Source organism: Microtus oregoni, unplaced genomic scaffold, assembly GCF_018167655.1.
Source record: "Microtus oregoni isolate MIOR12 unplaced genomic scaffold, Mior012 000033F_ref0000390, whole genome shotgun sequence".
NCBI lineage: Eukaryota > Metazoa > Chordata > Mammalia > Rodentia > Cricetidae > Microtus > Microtus oregoni.
The window spans coordinates 8,713,109-8,726,464 of record NW_024543092.1 but is presented as its reverse complement, the minus strand read 5'-3'; the positions used below and the strand labels follow the sequence as shown (position 1 = coordinate 8,726,464).

The window sequence follows — 13,356 nt, the reverse complement described above, 5'->3', positions numbered from 1 at the left end:
GCTAAAGATACTACATTCATGAACTGCGTCAATAGAGTAGGAATCTAAATTTTCTCCAAAACTGACCACAATGTAATGTGATTCTTAACAAAATCCCAGTGGGGTATGTGTGTGTGTGTATGTGTGTTTTAAATATAAAAAGGAAACAATAGTCAAAATAAATTTTAAAAAAGAATAAAATTAGAGAAATCTGACAAGTTACCATGTAGTTATAGCAATCAAGATAGTATAATACTAGTGGGAAGGACAGATCCAAAGAGCAAAAGATGAGAAAAAAACAGAAATGGACCCTTGCAATTACAGCCATGTGATTTTTGTCAAAGCAAGTCAATGAAGAATAGTTTTAAAAGCCGATAATGTTGGAACAAATAGTCATTCACGAGTCAAAAAACTCAACCTGAACATCAGATTTTAATATAAAAATTAAATCAAAATAGATGATACATCTCTATTGTTATATATAAAGCTTTTAGAAAACTTTCGTAACAGGAGAAAATCTTTGAGAACAGATGAGTTCTGAGGGGTGGCAAGAAAGGCACAATCCAAAAAGATAAAATGAACAGAAACAATGAACAGCTAGACTTCATCCAAATCAAAAGTTCCTCTATGTAAAGACACTGCTAAGAAGACATAGAGAGAAGTCCCATGCTAGGAGAAAATGTCTGCAAATCACTAATAAGAGACAAGGATCTAGATGGCATAAAGAATCTCTTAACCTCAGCAGAAGAAAACAACCCAGTTAGAATATAGGCACCATACCAAACCAAGGACACACAGACAGCAAAGAAGCACATGAAAACAGTTATTATACCACCAGCTATTAGGAAATACAAAGTAAGCTATGTGATGTCAACTATTAGATTGGCTGAGATGAAAAATACTGACAGTACCAAGTGCTGGTGAAAATGCAAAGAAACCAGATCTCTCATACATTACTAAATGCAATGTAAAATGACAATAACTCTGGAAAGGTCTAATTGTTTCTTATAATAATGTATTTTCACATGAAAACATGTACAAAACTGTTGACTATAAATCTCCTTATCTACACACACACACACACACACACACACACACACACACACATATATATACACATCAACCTTTGGGAACTAAAGGCTATAAACATGATTTGGAGAGGAGCTTGTACAAACAGAGGTTTGCCTTTTCTAATGCCCTTGGTCCAACTAAATTGTTACAAGTATCAATAGTTCATTTCTCGTTAATGTTGAAAACTATACTGTTGTTGGGTATACCACAGTTTAATCATATGCTAATCTGAAGGACTGGGTTCTCTAATTTGGGGTTATAAACTTAAGCTGGGAGTTGTGTTTGTATTTCACACAGAAATTCAATGTTAAAGCCTCGATTATTGCTACTGCCTCATACTCTTTTTGTCCATGTATTCACCAATCTATTTGCCTTTCCACATGTATTTGACTTTTACATATTGATATGCCACATCTCTGAGGCCTAGCTGGAACCCTGATTTTCTGTATCATGCTGTTTTCCGATGAATACTGACTATTTGGTACACTTCGCTGTCCCCTGATCTCATTTATTGTTACGGAAAATAAGTTTTTTTTTCCTCCCTCCCTTCCTTTCACTTGTCTCATTCAAAGTCCTGCCTGACCAGCTCACCAAAGAAACTGCACACAATTCAGCTTCTTTTCAAGAATAAACCTTTTCCAATAGTTGGTCTTTTCTGCTGAAATAGACAATGTGTCTTTTGTAAAAAGTGGTACTTCATCCAACAATACAGAGAACAGTAAGGAAAACTTGGGATCCTCCTCATGAATGAGGAAGTCCAGACTGATTCTTCACTTCCCACCTTGGTACATTCATGTGCACACTCAACACATAATCCCAAGCTTTATTTTTATAATGACAAATTGGAGACCCCAGAGTCCTTCAAACTAATAAATGCTTCAGTAAACTGTAGAACACCCTAACAATAGTATGCTTCTCAGTAAGGAATGACTATTGATTCATACAACAATTTGCATGGATCAAGGGTACTAGGTAAAGTCAAAATAAAAAGCAAATCTCAAAAGGTAACAATGTATAATTCCATTTATGCAATTTTCCATGATAAAATTATAGTGTGGTAAGGAAACAAATTGGTGTTTGCTAGGATTAAGGTTGAAGGAAATAGCTAGACTATAAAGGAAGACAAAAGAGTTTCTTAGTGACGATTATAAAGTACTGACAGCAGTCTAATTATGACTACAAAATCTGTATACATTATAGAAAGATTAATATAGAAACACCAATTAATAGTTATACGAAATAAGGGAAATGCAAACTAAGTTTTATCTTAAGACTCTTGTTGGCTTCCTAGTTCATCTTGAATAAAATCTGAAGTCCTTAGCACAATCAAAATCTACATGGAAAGTACATACTCATATATCATTTCCTATTTTCCACACCCCCAAGTTCCTGGGAGATAGCAAATAGGCTCCCGTGCATAGGTTTCTGCATTTGCTACTTCTTATATTTGGTAACACTTATCATCATCATTTCTTATGCAAATACTTGCTCAAAAACTATCTACACAAAAATTCCCATTTTCTTCCATGTACATAGAAATCATGCTCTCTTTTCCCCCTACAAAAGAATCTTGAATTCAATACAGAAAATTCAAACAACTTCCAAAATTCACTGTTCCCTTGGTCTGTTCTGTACTGGTGAACTTTGTCAGAATTTACCAGGAACACAAGCCAGGGATGTGTGATCTTTACCTCTACTTCCCACTTAGTATTCCCTCAAGTCCATTATTAACTCCCTCCTTAATTTAACAGCCTGGATTCCGATCCCATCCCTGTCAATTCTAACCCAGCTCCACTGCAGCCAGGCTTTTTAGAATGTTCAGTACTTGTGTCCATCAGTAACAAGATGAAGCCAGTCTTCTTTACAGAGTACACAAGGATCTTTATGTTGTTTTCTCCCTCACTTTCCATTTCCAACACCACCAGGGTTCTGTGTATCATGGAACTATTCACAATTTACAGACCTTCCAACCTCCACGTTTTAGGCATGTTTCTTTATGCGTGAAATGGCATACCCTCGTCTTACTCACTCTGAGATTAAGTGCAGTCTTTTTGTGTTGTTTTATTGCTTACTGAATCAGGCGATCCCTCCAGTAGATTCCTAAAGGGCTTTGCTGAACCAGGCTAGAGCATTTATCACAATGTATCACACTCTTCTGCACACATCTCTAGAACAAGAACATTTTAGTAATCTGACCATCCCCTTTACCTAGTAAGTACCTGATGCACAGCAGGAATCCAAAACTTCTGAGTTAGCTGTAATAATAAGTGGATAGCCAACAGACTGTGCTGTAATCCTGGTGTTCTTTTAATGTGACACAATAAACATACTGAAATACTAATTAGTACCTAGGTTTAGTTATGATCATTAGCTTAACTTTCCCATGGACTAGTTATCTCCCTCAAAAGGTACTTGTTCCACTTTCAAAACTGCAACACTGGCCCTTGACAGTCATCCTCTGCATGTATGTCACTGTTCATGAAGAGAATGAGTGTCTCACTCGGGCCAACCAATCACTACAGTCTGAAAATCTCTAAGCATGCAAGTACACTTTTCTATGTAAGTAGAGTCACCATATGTGGAAGTGGGAATTTTCTTTTGAAATCCCCATTTCCACGTGTGCATGTATACATGTTGTTCCCCACCCCCCCTTTTCTGGGAAATTATCAGAATAATAGCAGAGTAATACTTTATCAAGTCCTCTGCAACATGCCAGTCACAGTGTGAACATTACCTTAGTGCATAGAAAGAATACTGGTGTTTGTGCTCAGTGGCTTTAAACTGAACATGCAGTCTGTTCTGAATTCTCTCTCTCTCCTTTTTTGAGACAGTCTTATGCATTCCAAGCTGAACTCAAACTCACCACGAACCTACAGATAACCTTGAGCCTCCTTGATGCCTGCTGCCCCAGTACCGGGATTACAGGTACTCTTAAATCCCTTTTTTAAAATCAAAACTGTTTGTGCCTGCATTGTCTACTTCTCTATGTCTACTTATGATAAGCACCATAAAAACCTATAATCTATAAAGGTTAGTATAAAGTAAAAGTGGAGATACAAACAGTCCACAGAATGTCAAGAATAAGGAAGTAGGATTGGAAAGATGGTTCAACCCTTCAAGACTAGGCTCACAACATGCTTTACTCTCCCCCTCCCCCTGCAAAGAGAATATAAAAGCAAATACTTATCTATACAAGAAGCTTTATATGTACAGTTAAATATTATTTTTAAAAAGTATAGGATTCATTTTACAATTTTGGTGTTACTCATTGATGCCTACTGGGTTCCAGGTAGATAGATACTTTGTTAGGTAAAATAAGAAATACAGAAAATATAGTTACTAAGTAAATTAGGTAATACAATATTCATTTTCTTAAGACAAGTTTGAAAGAGGGGCTGAAGGAATGGCTTAAGCCATTAAGAGCACATTTTGTCTTGGAGAGCACCTGAGCTTGGTTCCCAATACCCACATCACATGACTCTCAACCAGTGGCTCTAACTCCAGCTCCCAAGCTTCTGACTCACTCAAGTGTACAAATAATTCTTAAAAAATTTTGAATACATAATTAAAAAACTTTAAATAAAAGTCTGAATGACAATTTAGCACACAAACTCCAATGATAATAGAACAAGTTATTTAATAACTAAGTAATTTGAAATTGATTCAAGTGATTTTTAATGCCAGATCTTTTCTTATCAAGCCTCCAATACACTAAAATTAAGGAATTTAATTGATATGACAGAGACTGACAATCTGACAGATTAACAAAAAGATTAACTCAAAAGCAGTGTTAACCCAGTTTCTAAGGGGTACAAAATCAGGTGAATTTTCTAAACCCATAGCCCCAGTTCTTTAGAATTCAGACTTCACTGGTTTCTCTGCTGAAAACACTCCCTACCTGGATTTGCACTATCAAATTGTCCAGCTGAAATTTTCATCTGTATTTACAAATATTTTCTCGCATCTCGCTGAGCTGTCATAGGCCTTGCACTGATATGACCTACAGGATCACTGGACCACCTGACTTAACAGTCAAGAAACCACCATGATGTGCTCAATTCTGCTAACACTATAAAGCTAACATTAATATATACAAGGTCAAGTGAAAATTTCATTAATGCAAATAAAGGTTAGTAAAATGTTAACACTCAAAATTAGTCATATTTAATAACTCACAGTAATTAATAAACTGGGAAGTAAAAATTCACTAATCAAAACTAGTCTATAATGGATTCATGTGATCAGTATCCACACAATTCTACTAAAATTCTTATTACATTCTTGTCTCACCTCTTTCTCTCCTCCAAGGACCTTTCCACCTGTACATTAGTATTTAGCTTTTGGGACTTCAACTAGGACACCTGGGTTTAACACACGTATTTTCCTTAAGTGCAACAAGAATGTCACTTTTTTTTTTAAAAAAAAAGGCAAATAAACTAGTACAAATTTTTTTATTTCTGCCCTCTTCTGTTGTACCTGTGTGTGAACCAGACTTTCTTCCCAGAGCCTCAGCAGCTGACTGACACCTCGTGCTTTTTTCTTTCCACAGCTGATTAGCAGACGAGTAACAACCACGGAATCATAGCCAGTCAACTGGCACTTCATCTGGTATTCAGATTCGAGCAGACAGCAGTGTGTACATGGTTTGTGAGGGTGTTTTTTCGGTTGTTGTTTGCTTTATCACTATTGGGTGTGTCTGAGGGCACTCATGTGCACGCACCTGCGACAGTACATTTGTAGAAGACAGAGGACACATGTAGGATTCGGTTCTCTCCTACCATGTTGGTCCATGGGCTCAAACTCAGGTTGTTAAGCTTGTCTACACATAGGTGCTTTCACCTGCTGAACCATCTCTCCAGCCCAGTGAATTTTCCCCTTTTCTTAATCCAAGAAATGTTTTGTGGAAATGGCTCAAGGGTCATTGACCTAGACAGGTTTAAGTTTTAGGAAATCCAGTTGTTATCCATCAGGTAGAGGGTAGGTTGTATCAGAACAGGAAAAAGCTGACCAGTGTGAACATTTAAACATACAAAGAACGGTCGCTGCTAAGAAAAGTGCTGGGATGTTTCTCTTGTTTCTGAGGAAACACCATTATCTTCAGTTTCAGGAATTGAAGTAAATGACTGGGCCATTTAAATTCATAAACTCAATACAGATCAACAATACCACTGAAACTACCTCAAAGAGATTAAATAAGCTTGAACTTTAAGTTAGTTAAGGTATATAATTATCCATGAATTAGTTTTGTTTTGTCTTTAAAAGCTGCTACATCCTACATCATGTGGTAGACATGCCTCCATCCCAGCTACACCTAAGGTTGGGGCAGAAGTATAAGTTAGAGGTCAGCCTGTACAACTTGGCCAGACCTTGTACCAAACTAAAAAAGAAAGAAGGATGGGGGCTCCATCTTAATGGTAGAGTACTTGCTTAGCATGCACGGTTTGGTCCTCCATGTAGGAAGAAGCATTGTTACCCTTTTCACGTTCATGCCAACAGCATAGGAACAGTTTATAAACAATTGCCTTGATGCAAATAATTAAGCCATTCCTTGAGATTTCCAGGATTTTTCTTTCTCAAAAGTTTTGCTAGGTTTAAAAACATGACAGTTAAAAAATTTTACTTAACAATTTAGGCTATGCTTAGGATTAGAAGTTCAACCAGGCTTACATCCATAATCAGAGCAGAAGGAGAAGCAGAAGGATGACACTGAATTCTAGGCCAGCTTGGGGTACACAGCAAACCCCTGCTTCAAAACAAAATCTAGTGTAACATCTACCCTTTCAAACGCAGGAGTTTACTATAAAAAGAGTAGTGGTGCAAAGCATGTCTTTAATCTTAGCACTCTGGCAGCAGAGGCAGGCAGATCCCTGTGTGTTCAAGGCCAGTCCAGTCTACACAGTAGAACCTGTCTCAAAAACACAAAAATAGTAGTGGTGGAACAAAAGATGTCCATTACAAACCACTCAAGATACATCGTGCTGAACTAGTTACAGGGCAAGCACTGTCCAGCGTGGACAAAGGAGACAATGAAAGGAAGACATGCTCTACCCCAGGAGCTCAGTTTAATGATCTCCCAGTGTTATAAAGATTTGCAGTTTGAATGGCTATTCAGTTTTTCTTCAAAATATCATTCACAAGTGGTACATTTCACGTTTGTAAATGTTTTCTTTAATACTTTGTGAAGTCTTTGAAATAAAGGAAAAACTGACAGGTGAACATTTTACTGAACTTTTTCTATGTGCCACGCAAGCACTGTGCTAAATGTCAAGTGACTACATGATTTGGAATTTTATACAGTACTTGCTGTCCATTTGTCAAAGTGTTTAGATACAGCTTATCAACCTAGATGCCAGGTCCACAATGCTCCTCCACTGAAGGCTATAATGGTACTCCTCTGTTACAATGACTACATACATGACATACATCAACTCTCCAGAAAGCACCAGGGACAGACTGTTCTTTAATTAACATTATACTACAGGTGAGGCTGCCTTAAGTGGCCAATGAAATGTAGATTTGACAATGTCCAATAGTGCTGGGAGAGCTGCAGTCACCAACTCAGAGTTCCAGAAAGACAACAAACAAAAATGGTACAATTTACCCACACTCTACTGCTTATGACTTGCATATAAAATGTCCCACTTAATCACCATAGAAACCTTAGACAATTTGTTGGTTAGAAAATGGGCTCAGAGAACCTAAGAAATCATAACTGGCCCTAAATACAGTGGCAAAGTGGTAAGTGGCCAAAAGTAGGGTTCAAACAAGGATGGTAAATTCCAGAATTTTCTACTGAGTCACAAAGTAGCTTTTTAAAATACTAACAATAGGCAATCCCTACTAATTGAAGCTCTGTAACAATTTGTAATACTGAAGCACAAATATAATTTTGTTTCCAAGATTTAAAGGATATTCTTCTTCTAAGAAGGAAGGTCACTGGATAGTTCTATTTTCTGAAATCAAAACTGGTGTTCATTGCAGATCTCAGACCAAACAAGCATCGTTCAGCTTCCCTGTTTTCTTTCTCCAGTGTTTGCCCCCAGACACATTTTATTCATTTATTGTATCTTCTACCACTAACATGTAAACTACATGAGAACAGAAGATTTTGTCTGTTATTTAGTACTGCATATCTAGGATCTATAGGAGTCCCAGATACTACTAGGGCTTACCAAATACACAAAAAGTGAAGGAAAACTGGGTACACAGTGGGAATTCAATGATCATTAGTATCATTCTCTTTGCTAACCAGGATACCATGTGTGTTGTACCAAATTCTGAAATGGAACTTATGATTAAAAATATGAGACAGGCCAACTATACACCTGTAAGTACTGCAGTAGGAGACTGAGGCCAGCGTGGGCTCAAATGAAGACCACCATCTCAAACAAATAAAATGAATGGGCTCAATAAAGCAGTCACATTAAGCCTTACTTATCAAACACCACTGGAAGATGGAGGTGGGGATCTACATAAATTAAGTTTTGAATTAATAAACTTAACTGCCAAGACCTAAAACTATCTCACAGAAATCTTCAACAACTTATCAGCTATCAATTCTCATCATGCTCAGGATACAATCAGAAACACTGCAAAGAATCAAGAGAATTTAAGTGAAATATGTAACCCCCTCCCATTTCCTTTGAAAAACAGAAACTAGAAGGTAAAGCACCACTTATAAGAAACAGGCTGTTTTGAAAGATGAGGATACTTAGAAAATGAAAGACAGAGCCTTCCCCTTAATGCTGGTCTCCAACTTTTAACAGTCACAGATGAGATTAACCAAAGAACGCAGGGTAGAGTCCCTAGGAACTCCAAGAGCATTTCCTTAGGGATTTTGCCTTTCTGAGAAAGTGTGTGTTCTTGACTTTTTAAAAATCAGAATTGGGACATAAAATATTAAAATATTTTTAAATACTTGGGAAACATAAGCCAGAAGTCAGCAATAAGAACATATATTTAATTTTTATTTAATGCCAGTATCTCCAAATTTGTTAGCATCTGAATACAGTGGCAAATGAGGACAAACACAGCTTGTGAGAGCCCGTCAGAAAGGAACTTCTAGTCCAGGCGTCACTTTCCTGTGCTTGCAGCCATCGCTACCCACCTTTCTACACTTCTGCAAACTGTGAATCCAATCCTCTCCTAGCATCTTCCTATTCCCGCCGTACTTCTCTTCACACTTGTCTCTATCATAGCATAACCCCTGATTTAAAGAGTTCTTACTAAAGAAAGATGGCAAAAGTCAGTCAAAACAAAAAACCATTGTTGCTGTTCCTGGGGCATGTGAATCCGGCTAAGCAGATATGAAATAAAACTTAAATCTATGAACTTCATATATTATAAATATTTCTAGGAACTTAAAAAACTAGAGTAAAGCAAAGTTTCTTTTCAAAAGTATTCTGATATTCATAAAAATAAACATTTAATGTGTATGTGTATAACTTCAGTTTTAGAAAATTCATCCTACAGGGGCTTTGCTAGCACATAACTCATAAAATCATGCAATCTATATACCTTACGCCTATCTAACAAAATGTATGCAGCTCACTGGTGCTTAACAGCTATCTACACAGTTCTTTGTAATTTTCCTTACATAGAAGTAGAATAAAGCTTTTATTTCTGTTGAGGCAAAAAACCAATCATGTTCACTTTTGCCAGAGTAGAAAACACTCAATAATGACTTAATTAGGGTCTATGTAGTACCCACCTAACTATGCAGAATTTCCCTCATTTTACTAGGTGTCATAACTTACCATAGCCTTCTTAGCTAAAGGCAAGGGCTTCTTTCCATGGAATACCAAACACAGGTGGCTCCCTCAATTAAATGGGTTTGATTTAAAATTTGCTTTTCAGGAAGCATGTCATTTGCACCTCTGATCATTTCATCCACTTATTATTATTAATTAAATGAATTACACAAACACAGGTTCTATTGTGAGAGTTCACAGAAGGTTTTGAATAGTGATGTTTCATAGTGTCCTTTGGAAACCATTTCTAACTCAGAAAAAGATACCTCATGAAACAAATAAAAATGAAGTGATGGTGTATGTTCAGTGGATAACATAATAATTAACATATTCAACTTTCAGTTAGATTCTTTAAGATTGAAAACATAAAGCCCTCTCTATTACAAACTGGTGGGGGGGCGGCAAACCGAAGTTCTGAATCACTGGAATTTTTGTTCTATTTCCTGTTAATACACGGATAGTCCCACCATTCAATACACTCATTCCACACACATCTTAAAAGCTACAGAACCCTTCCTGGACTATCTGGCTACTAACTCGGCTCTTAACTCATGAATCTAATTCTCCCTAAGGAGTCAAATTAGACAGCTAAAGCATACACAGTAATATAAAAAGCAACTCTTCACTTATTAGAAACGCCTATGTCTTCAAAAAAGTTTCAAATTGTCACGTTCAAAAAGTACTCCGGAGTCACCTTCACAGAAACTTATTAAGAGTATTCTTGAAAAGGTGTCAAAAATCTGCTATTGTACCAAGAGCGTTAAACAGTGGTAACCGAAAGCCAAAAGAGTCTAAATTGTACCCACCAAAATTCCCAGCGAAATCTAAAATTGCATAATGAGCAACATCTTTGAGTATGCTACGACAGAAACGAACTTCTAATATAAAATGTCAATCAACCTGACCCTAAAATTTGGCGCTTTACTAACTTACCTAGAACCGACAAAATGGATGCAAAACCATACTGCCTGGCTGTTGCCTTGAATACAACGTTAATGTCTGAGAACTTTCCAATGAATAAAAGCCCATCTACCAACAGCCTCCTATGCTTCGAGGAACCCAAATTTCAAGAGACCAGAAGAAAAGCGCTGTGTGGCTGCACATCCCCTACAGTCTCCTGGAAACCCCTCTTATCAGAAACATTTGAAGAATTCCTCTTTAACAATTAAGCTGACTTGAATGGAAACTCAGCATCTCAAATATACTATATATGGAATGAAACTTGGCCAAACACGTAAATACAAACTCACACGCTCCCTGACACTTTTGGTCTACAACCCTGCAGGGGACAATTCTACAGCATCTGCAACAGACAGATCCACCTGTCACCTGTCAGCTACGCCCAGAGACCCTCGCCAGTCTCCCGCTTTTAACCACAGTCTCACGGTGGGGCTGGTGACTCTAAGGGGGCCACCTAGTCACAGCGGGGCGCGCTCCCCACTTCGAGAAAGGCGGCAGGAAAGCAAAATCGGAAAGGAAAGGGAGCGATGTGCTTCCTCTTCAGCCCACACACACATAACTTCCCTGGTTCTCCCTCAACTCTTGGGCCCCTAGGGTCAGCTTTATCCAGACTGGGCCCCCCCCCCCAAAAAAAAGTAGTCTGGCTCCCTCTCTCCCGCTTCCAGATCACAGGCCTGGGGGCGGGCCGGGGGCAAGGCACCTCCACCCCGGCTCTCCCCGACGCTGAGCTCCAGGACAGGCCCGTTCGGTCCCCCTCCCCCGACGCCCCGGAGCCCAGGCCAGGCCCTGTGCTCCCCGCCCCCACCCGCCCTGCAGGACTTGGGGGCCTCCCGGCGCCTCGCCACCGCGGGCAGGACCCGGGCGGAGCGAGGAAGAAGGCGAGGAAGGCGCGGACGCCCCCACAAGGGCCTCGCGCGCCGGGGAGAGCCGGTCTCCTACCCGGAGCAGACACGGGAAGCTGGCTGGGGATCCCGCCGAGGCCCCGCAGCGCCGTCCGCTTACCCTTCGCCGCCGCCGCGGCTTCCCCCTCCTCCTCGTCCGCCGCCGCCGCCTCTCCCACTTGGGCAGCCGTCTCCCCCGTCGTCGCCGCCGCCGCCTCCGCCACCACGGCCGCCGCCAGCGCCGATTCCACCCGGCAGGGGGGACACCTCAGCCCTCCCTCCCTCCCCGCTCAGCCCCCTCCGTCCGGCCGCCGCCGCTGCCGCCGCCAACTCCCTCCGGCCGCTGCCGCTGGTCGCGGCTGAGGGGGAGGGGAGGGGGTCGGCCTGGGGCGCCTGCCGCGGATCAAAGCGATGGCCGGGGCGCCGTGGCCGCGGCCCGCTGCTCGGCTCCGGCTCGCACGGCCGCCCTGACTCCCTCCGCCCCCACCCCCCGGCCGCTCGCCTGCCCTCCCCCCACCCCCCCAGCTCTCGCTCGCTCTCGCCGCCGCGGCTCCGCCAGCCCAGTCCGCATCAAAATACGGCCACACAATATGGCGGCGCGGCGGCCGGCAAACACCGCGAGATCTGCGGCCGCGGCCCAGGCGGCGGCTGTGACGAGGCCTCCCTCCGCCGGGTGGCGGGGATGCTCTCTTTTCCCCGCCCCACCTCCGGCGCTCGCTTGCGGTCCCCACGCCCGTCTGTCTCGCCGTGGCTGAGTGGGGCGGCGGGGGTGGGGGAACGACGAGCCGGGGCGCGCGCGGGCTGGGGAGACGAGCGCGGCTTCCCTCGGACTCGGGCGGGAGAGGGAGGCACTGTGCCCCGACCCGCGCGCGCGCCGCCGCCTTCGCCGCCGAGGGGCTCTCGCGCGCGGGGCCGGAAGCGGGTGACAGGCCGCCCGGGTGGGTCGGCGGCCACGCACGGGGGTGTCTCCGAAGGCGGGGTGCGCCGCGGAGCAGGTGGGCCCGCGGCGGAGGCGAGCGCCGGGCCTGCGGGACCTCCGGGCCTGCGAGCCGGACACACCCCCTTGGAGCCCGGCCGCGCCGAGGCCGCGGCTCAGCCGGGAGGGACCGCGCGCGGGGACGGAGCCCGGGCGTTGCGGGACGCGTCCTGGAAGCCGCGGAGTTTGGATCGGGTTCTGGAGTTTTCTTGAGCCGCTGTGTGGAGGGGAGAAAAAACAAAGGATCTCACTAGTGCAAGGGAGTCGTTTCGATTTTAATTGCGCGTTCCTAGAAGTCCTAGAAGCCGAGCCAAAGACACTTTAGCTTGGAGGGGAGAGGGGGACACTTCGAGTTTCTATCTTCTTAAAGATATATGGGATTAATTTTCCCTCGGGGGTGGGGGGGATGTTTAACGTTCAGATGTTTCTCACAAAGTAAGATAAATTTATTTAAAACTCCTGGCGCTTTCATATGTCAAAAAAAAAAAGGCATTTTTTTCTGACCCTGTCCAAAACGTGCATATCGCTGCCAGTTTCTTCCTTGAAGAAATTCTTACTCCCAAGAAAAATCCCGAAGGACTGTTTTTATTATTCCATTTCCAGTATAAACTCCACGGGTGTGAGAGTTTATTGTTTTAAAAACTCTTTCTTAACATTTAAATATAACCCTTCCACTTCCTTTTTCATACTAATTTTTTAAAAAAACAGCCTGGGGTGGCGATGGCACAGGTCTTTATGC

General features: G+C 42.0%; 1 protein-coding gene across 2 annotated transcripts in view; it reads right to left on the bottom strand.

Moving 5' to 3' along the window:
• Tab2 (TGF-beta activated kinase 1 (MAP3K7) binding protein 2) overlaps positions 1–12,117 on the bottom strand; it is a 56,836-nt gene extending 44,719 nt beyond the window's left edge. For both annotated transcript variants that reach the window (XM_041680115.1, XM_041680116.1), the window contains exon 1: positions 11,763–12,117. The gene's annotated coding sequence lies outside the window, so the exon portion shown is untranslated. The remainder of the gene's footprint in view (positions 1–11,762) is intronic.
• Positions 12,118–13,356: the final 1,239 nt, after the last annotated feature.